Below are 7,299 nucleotides of genomic sequence, written 5' to 3'. Positions count from 1 at the left end.
TGTGAGTAGAAAAGAAGAAATTAGGATTATTTAGACTGAAATTAAAGGACAAAACACATTCCATTGTTTGTCAGATGCTATAAAATGTGATAAGACCCAAATTAATGAAAGTAGAGATGTGTACTTGGCAAAGAGTGTTGTGTGTGGAATCAATCATGTTATTTTGGGGAATAAAAAGACATTGATATGGGGGAAGCAAGTCAATTTGACCCGAGCACAAAATGAGGGTTAACTGACCTTTCCTCCAAATCACCATGATGGATCTCTATTTCAAAAAACAGGTCTCCCCCTCAAATGTCGGGGGTGTATCAGCACGGCTCCGGTGCAACTCGCAGACGCACCGATCCTCTCCGCTGTGGAAAAAAACGAGACAAAAAACAGAGCGAAGTGAGCGAGTTGCTCCTTCATTCGGCCTGTTGAACATTTGATCATTGAATTAAGCCGAGCGCGGACTGTAGTCTTCAGAACAAACTGAACCCCTCACCCCCCTCCCTCGCCTCTCAATGTTACATTAGCCCATGTATAGCTGTCGGCTCTGATATAGCTGCTGCAGCCAGCTGGCCGGCCGTTGGCGGGGGGGGGGCTTCCCCATGACGGATTCTTCATGCCACCAAACTGCATCTAATCCTGGCGTGAGTGTTGTTTGCTGCCACAGTGCACTAACACTAGCCTGTCATTAGCGAGAGATGGCATGATTTGCATTGGGTTTGTCCTGGGGACGGCAGTGATAGGAGCTCTCCCCTGACCCAGGCTCTTATCACACCCGGCGTAATTGCATTACCGGAGGAGCGATGCGGCGAACCCGTCCCCGTGTCGGACCCCGAAGCGCCGGCGCGGTAATAACAAATCTGGATTTAATTTGTCGGCAGATATCTTGGCAGAAGCTGAAAGAGGCCGACGGGTGGGGGGTGGGAGCGGCAGCAACGAGGGCCTCTAACGTGATGCGTCGCTCCTCGTAGACGTTAATGCAGGAAGTTGGAGTGAAAGTGACACTAATTCACGACCAGCGTGCCGTCTCGGAGCACTTAAGACTGCAGCAGGAAGGTTCTCAACCCCCCGAGGCTGCATCTAATCCTCCCCAATCCCCCCCCCCCCCCCCCCCCCCATCCCCATTGTAAGGGAGTCAGACTTCCACTATGTGACCGGCGGTTTGATCCCTATGTGATTTTTATCATGAATCTATCAGCTCGCGCTGCATTCTGCAGCAGATTAGGAAACGGCAGAGACACTTTGTTTGAGCCGCGGGGAAATTCATCCACAACCAAAACGAGGGATGTGCAGAGAGACATAAAGCACGCACACGCACCATAAAACCCGAGTGAAAGACTAAACTCTTCAACATCCAGTTTTCACCATAAAACATCACAAACACTTTTAAGTGTTTAACAAAACTTGACTTTTCTCATTCAAAAAATGGCATCAGGACACGTTTTTCCATCAGTTCCATCTTTTCTTTTTCATCCTTAAATCTGTTTCTCCCCATGCGTACATGTTCTTTTCCATGTCATTCCATATATTTCGTTTTAAATCCTCTTTTTCATCATTTCCAATGCATTTCCCCCTACTCCTATTCTTCTGTTCCAAAACATTGCATTTATTTTTATGTATCTTTGGGCATTTTAGGCCACCGTTTCTGACATGAACAGCTTAGACTTGAAAGGGGAGAGGGGGGGGGGGGTGACATACAGCAAAGGGCCGCTGGTCGGAGTCCAACCGTGGCGATGCCTCACGGACTAGCCTCTTTATATTACCCAGGCACCCCTTTAAATTTCTTTCATTGGGGTTCTGGTATCCAATACATGACTTTAAGTTCCGCATGTATAGACCCTGCTCTGGTGGATACCCCCTCTCATTCCCCCTGCTTGGTGGATCCCCCTCATTCCCCTGCTCGGTGGATCCCCTCATTCCCCCTGCTTGGTGGATCCCCCTCTCATTCCCCTGCTCAGGTGGATCCTCTCATTCCCCTGCTCTGGGGATCCCCCTCTCTTCCCCTGCTCGGTGATCCCCTCTCAGCCCTGCTCTGGATCCCCTCTCATTCCCTGCTCAGGTGGTCCCCCTCTCATTCCCCCTGCTCTGGTGGATCCCCTCTCATTCCCTGCTCTGGTGGTCCCCCTCTCATTTTTGCTTGTTGGTCTCTCTCTCTCTTATTACACACACACACCACACAGACACACACACACACACACACACAAGACACACAGACACACACACACCCGTCAATGCTCGGTATTGTGTGTCCAATCAGAAGCATGACAATAAAATGAGTTTTTAAATTTATATTAATGTGAAAAAAGTCGACAAGAGAAGTCGGCACAAAATGACAACGGATTAAAAAAGATGAAAGCAAGAGTTACAGTTTTAATGAAAATCCAAATCAATAACGCAAAAAACACAACCTTGAACGAAGAGTTGATTTGGAGCAAATAATGAAGAGCAAATCAAAAGCATCATGATAGACAGACCGACACACCCCAACACACACACACACACTCTCACACACACACACACCACACACACACACACACACACACACACCACATCATCACACACACACAAACCACAAACACACACTCACACACAACACCCAATCACACTCTCCCCACAACACACCACACACACCACTCTACACCACTACAAACACAGAAACACCACCACACACAAGACAGACACACGCACTCGCTCGCTCACTCACACACACAACACACCACACCCAAACACACACAAAACACAACCCACAACACACCACACGCACAACACACACACACACACACAAACGCACCCACACATACACAGCACCACACCCACACACACAACCACACACACAAACCCACAACCACCACCACACACCCACACACACCCCCACAGTACACATCTCTACTTTCATTAATTTTGGGTCTTATTCAATTTTATAGCATCTGAAAACAAATGGAAGTGTTTTTGTCCTTTAATTTCAGTCTAAATAATTCCTAATTTCTTCTTTTCTAACTCAAGCATTAGGTATAATTTCCTATAAATGAGGTTTACTGACCATAAATTCCTGAAATAACTGTGAAACTAAAGTTAAAAAGTTGGTGTTGGGTAGTCTTGAAAACATCAAAAAAAGGGACTCAAATGTAAGAAAAAGTGACAAACATTGATAAAAAGCATCAATAAAAGTGTTGATTTTCAGAATTACAGTGCTTAACTTTTCATAGCCATATGAATGGATGCTTCATGAGAGCAGCCCGGTTGGTGGTTCGATCCCCGCCTCATCCTGGGCAGGACACCCAAACGAGGGCTCCGCCCGGGGTGGAGAGGGCGGTGTGCAACTCAGCTGTTTATTTTTCATTTGAAGATTTTGCAAGATGCAGGGAAAGAGGGAGAAAGGGACAGAAGAAAGTAGAAGGGAGGAGGAGGAGGAGGAGGAGGCGGGAAGTCAAGATGGATATGAGGGAAAGGAAGGAGGAGGCAGGAAAGGCAAAGACATGTCGGAAAATGAAAGGTTATGGAAACAAGGACTAAGGGAGGAAGAGGCAAGTGAAACAGTGAAGGGAATAAGTAAGAAAGGAGGAAATAGGAGAGAGACAGGTGGGACAATGAGGCAGTGTGAAGGTAGCTAAGGAGGAAGTTAGGAAAGGAAATGAGGTGGTGGGAAAGGAAAGGTGTAGACACAGAGGGTAGGAAAGGATAATGTTATAGGCTAAATAAAAAAGGGTATGAAGAAAGGACAATAGCACCCAGAGAACACAATGAGAAGGTAGATTATAAGGAGGAGGAGGTGGTAGGAAATATGCAGATGGACATTTTGATGAAAAAGAGGTAGGAAAGGAAAAGACGGAGGTAGGAAAGAAAGGACAAAAAGGAGGGAATGAGACAAAGATATGTCTCAAAAAGATGAGAGTATTTTACTGTTGTTGTTTTCAAATGAATTTCGCTTTCTGAATAAAATCATTTTAATTGTCATTGTGCCTTGAGATATGACACAGAGCGAGTAGTCTTTTATTCGTTATGCAACAACATAAGAACAAAACGAGAAAGAAGTGAATTTCAGAGAGGAGAAAATAACTTTTAAAAGTTTTTGTATTTGGCAAAAAGTGGAAACAGAAACTTCGGAGACAGATTGCTGGATTGGAGGCGTCAGAGCGGAGATTGGTATTGATGGAAACCATCACGACAACAACCTGGAGAGAGACGAGAGAGCAGCAAATATGAGCGGCAGCTTTTTAAAACTTCCTCCTCGTTGCTGCTGTGTGACGGATGACCTCGGGCGACAGAAGAGGAAATGGATTCCAAGCTCGGCTCTGATTGGTCCAGAGAACGCACCTTTGAAAAACACAACAAAGGCTGTGTCAATTGGCTGTTGACTTTTTAATTGGGGGGGTGTAATTCATGAGGCGGCGGCGGCGGTGGTGGTGGTGGTGGGGGGTGAGGATGGAGACATACAGACTAGTCTCACATGGCCTGACCTTCCTCCACAGAGCGGCGGAGGAGGGTCTGGCGCGTCCACACTGCATTCTGGGAGGGTTTATTGGCATTTCTTCAACCCTCGTGTTGTCCTTGTGTTGAATTTGACCCATTTTCAAAGTTTTTTATATCACAAATATTGGTTTCTTTCAACAAAATTGTCCAAAATGAACACTGACGCATGAAGAGCAGGTGAAATATATTGAATTTTGGGTATTTTATTCTATTTTATAGCATTTAAAAAACATTTTTAAATGTAGTTTAGTATATCCTGACTAAACTGGTCTGTGATATCCACTCAACATCCTCTGATCTTCACTGCTATTTTTTAAACTAAAAAATATGTATAATGTCATAAAAATTAGGTTTATTGACAATAAATTAAAAAAAATTGAGGGGAATGTTTGAAGTTAATGGTTCGATAGGAAGACAACACAAGGGTTAAATCAATCCCGGTTGTTAATAGAAACAATAAGAAGAAAACTTCCACTTCCCTACATACACTTTGTAGTTTGAGGTTTGTTTGCTGAAGAGTGAAGTTGTAGTCTCATTATAAAGCTTGTGTCTGATGAGGGAAACTATAAAGAAGACAGCTCTATACGTTCCTCCTCAGAAGGTCAGGTAGGTCTTCTCAGACATGGCTGCCCACATAGTCGACTGTAAATATATTATCTATAAGAGTTGGCTGCTAAATCACTTGAGCACGGCATACATTTTGCATCTGTTGAAGTATGTTTTTTAGCATCTTGACAGCTGAACAGCACAGAGGTCAATAATGACACATTTCCCCATCTGGATGTCCACCTACAAACACAAACTAATGCAGAATGGTTTTTAATTTAATGTCGTGGCTCAACCAGCTCTCATTTTGCTAATTGGTAATAATGAGCTGACCCTGCTGACCCAGCAGCAACATCTGACAAACCCAATCATTCAAACTGGTCATGTGCAACTATAATATGAGCAAAACACAAAGTTTGAGGAGAGAAAATGAAAATGTATTAATTATTTTATCCTTTGGCCAATTGTTGAGCTTTACATTCAGAAAAAAAGATGAGGCATGAGGTCTCCATGAGCTCTTGTACTGTTCCTCGGGTACAGAACGTTGTCCATTCATCCATCTTCGTCCATTGATCCGATATCAGGTCTCGGGGGGCAGCAGCTCCAGTAGGGGACCCCAAACTTCCCTTTCCCGAGCCACATCAACCAGCTCCGACTGGGGAGTCCCGAGGCGTTCCAAGGCCAGGTTGGAGATATAATCTCTCCACCTAGTCCTGGGTCTTCCCAGAGGCCTCCTCCCAGCTGGACGTCCCTCCCCTAGTCCGGGTCTTCCCGAGGCCTCCTCCAGCTTGACGTCCCTCCACCTAGTCTGGGTTTCCCCGAGGCATTCTCCAGCCGGACATCCCACACCTAGTCCGGGTCTTCCCCGAGGTCTCCTCCCAGCTTGACGTCCCTCCATCTAGTCCTGGGTCTTCCCCGAGGTTTCCTCCCAGCTGGACGTCCCACACCTGTCCTGGGTTTCCCCGAGGGTCCTCTCCCAGCTGGACATCGCTCACCTAGTCCTGGGTCTTCCCTGAGGCCTCCTCCCAGCTGGAAGTCCCTCCACCTAGTCCTGGGTCTTCCCCGAGACCTCCTCCCAGCTTGACGTCCCTCCACCTAGTCCTAGGTCTTCCCTGAGGCCTCCTCCCAGCTGAAAATTTCGAACGTCATTCACTTCATTTTTTTGTATTCTGCTGAATTTTCTGCAACAATTTGTCCCTTTTCTGAATCAATGTATGGTGCAAATGTCTTTATTTATGTAAAGGAAATTATGTTGGGGGTGTTGCAAAGTCCAATTTTGATCATTGGGGGGTTGTAACCTACGTAAATTACGTCTCTGTAAGGACTTTTTCATATGAACTGGATCCCTAATGCCAAAGTGGAGCCTATTTAGCTCAATGAAGTTGCTGGCCTGGTCCGAATCAGTAAAACCCAGCAAATAGGATTGTGAAGATCCAGGACCCCCCCCCCCCCCCCCCCATTAAATTAAACACTAATTTGGCTGCTGATTACAGAAAGGTGATGTTTATATAAATCAAAATGAAATATTTCCATTGATTGTATGCAAAGAGGTTCCCTGTCCACCCAGTGTCTGACCCACTGGTACGCCCTCATGAAACCACTAAAATGATAACCTGTCACATTTCAAATGTTCCTCAGAGGATTCAGGACGTGCGATTTACAGCGGACATCGATTTGATGTTGCAAAGATCTGCATTTTGATCCCCGTTGGATCTGAATCTCACTCTGAGTATTGACTGGCGAGCCCTCTCAGGTCTCCTCTCACTTTTAACTGCATGTGCAGGACAGTCTTGGCTGCGTCTTGTTGAATAGCCGAACCCTCTTTGTGACCAATTAGGCATCGGACAAAAGCATTCAGGAGCCACGTCCTTTATCCTTTATTTGTTGATGTGTCACTCGGAGAGCCGAGAGAAAACACTGTCCATTAGCAAAAGGGGAAGCAAAAAAATCAATACACCAGTGATTAATGAGTTTTTTTTTTACAGAGCATAATTATATTCCCAGCGTTTGGATGTACCCTGCGGCTCTGAAAGGACTCTTTCATTTCCTGTGTGTGAGACCACACACTCGTGAGTCTAATTATGTTCGGCAGAGGTCTTTTTTCCGTTAGTGGTGACAGAAGTGTGTCTGGTTCTGGATCAGGGTTCAACGTTGAGTTTCTTTTTCACTTATCTGGCAAGTGAAAAAAGATCCTACTGGCGTCCTTTCTTTTCCTTTCCTACCTCCTTCTTTTCCTTTCCTACTTCTTATTTTATCAAAATGTCCATCTGCATATTTCCTACCACCTCCTCCTCC

The sequence above is a fragment of the Etheostoma spectabile genome, chromosome 10, assembly GCF_008692095.1.
Source record: "Etheostoma spectabile isolate EspeVRDwgs_2016 chromosome 10, UIUC_Espe_1.0, whole genome shotgun sequence".
Lineage (NCBI taxonomy): Eukaryota > Metazoa > Chordata > Actinopteri > Perciformes > Percidae > Etheostoma > Etheostoma spectabile.
Note: the sequence above shows the minus strand (reverse complement) of the source record.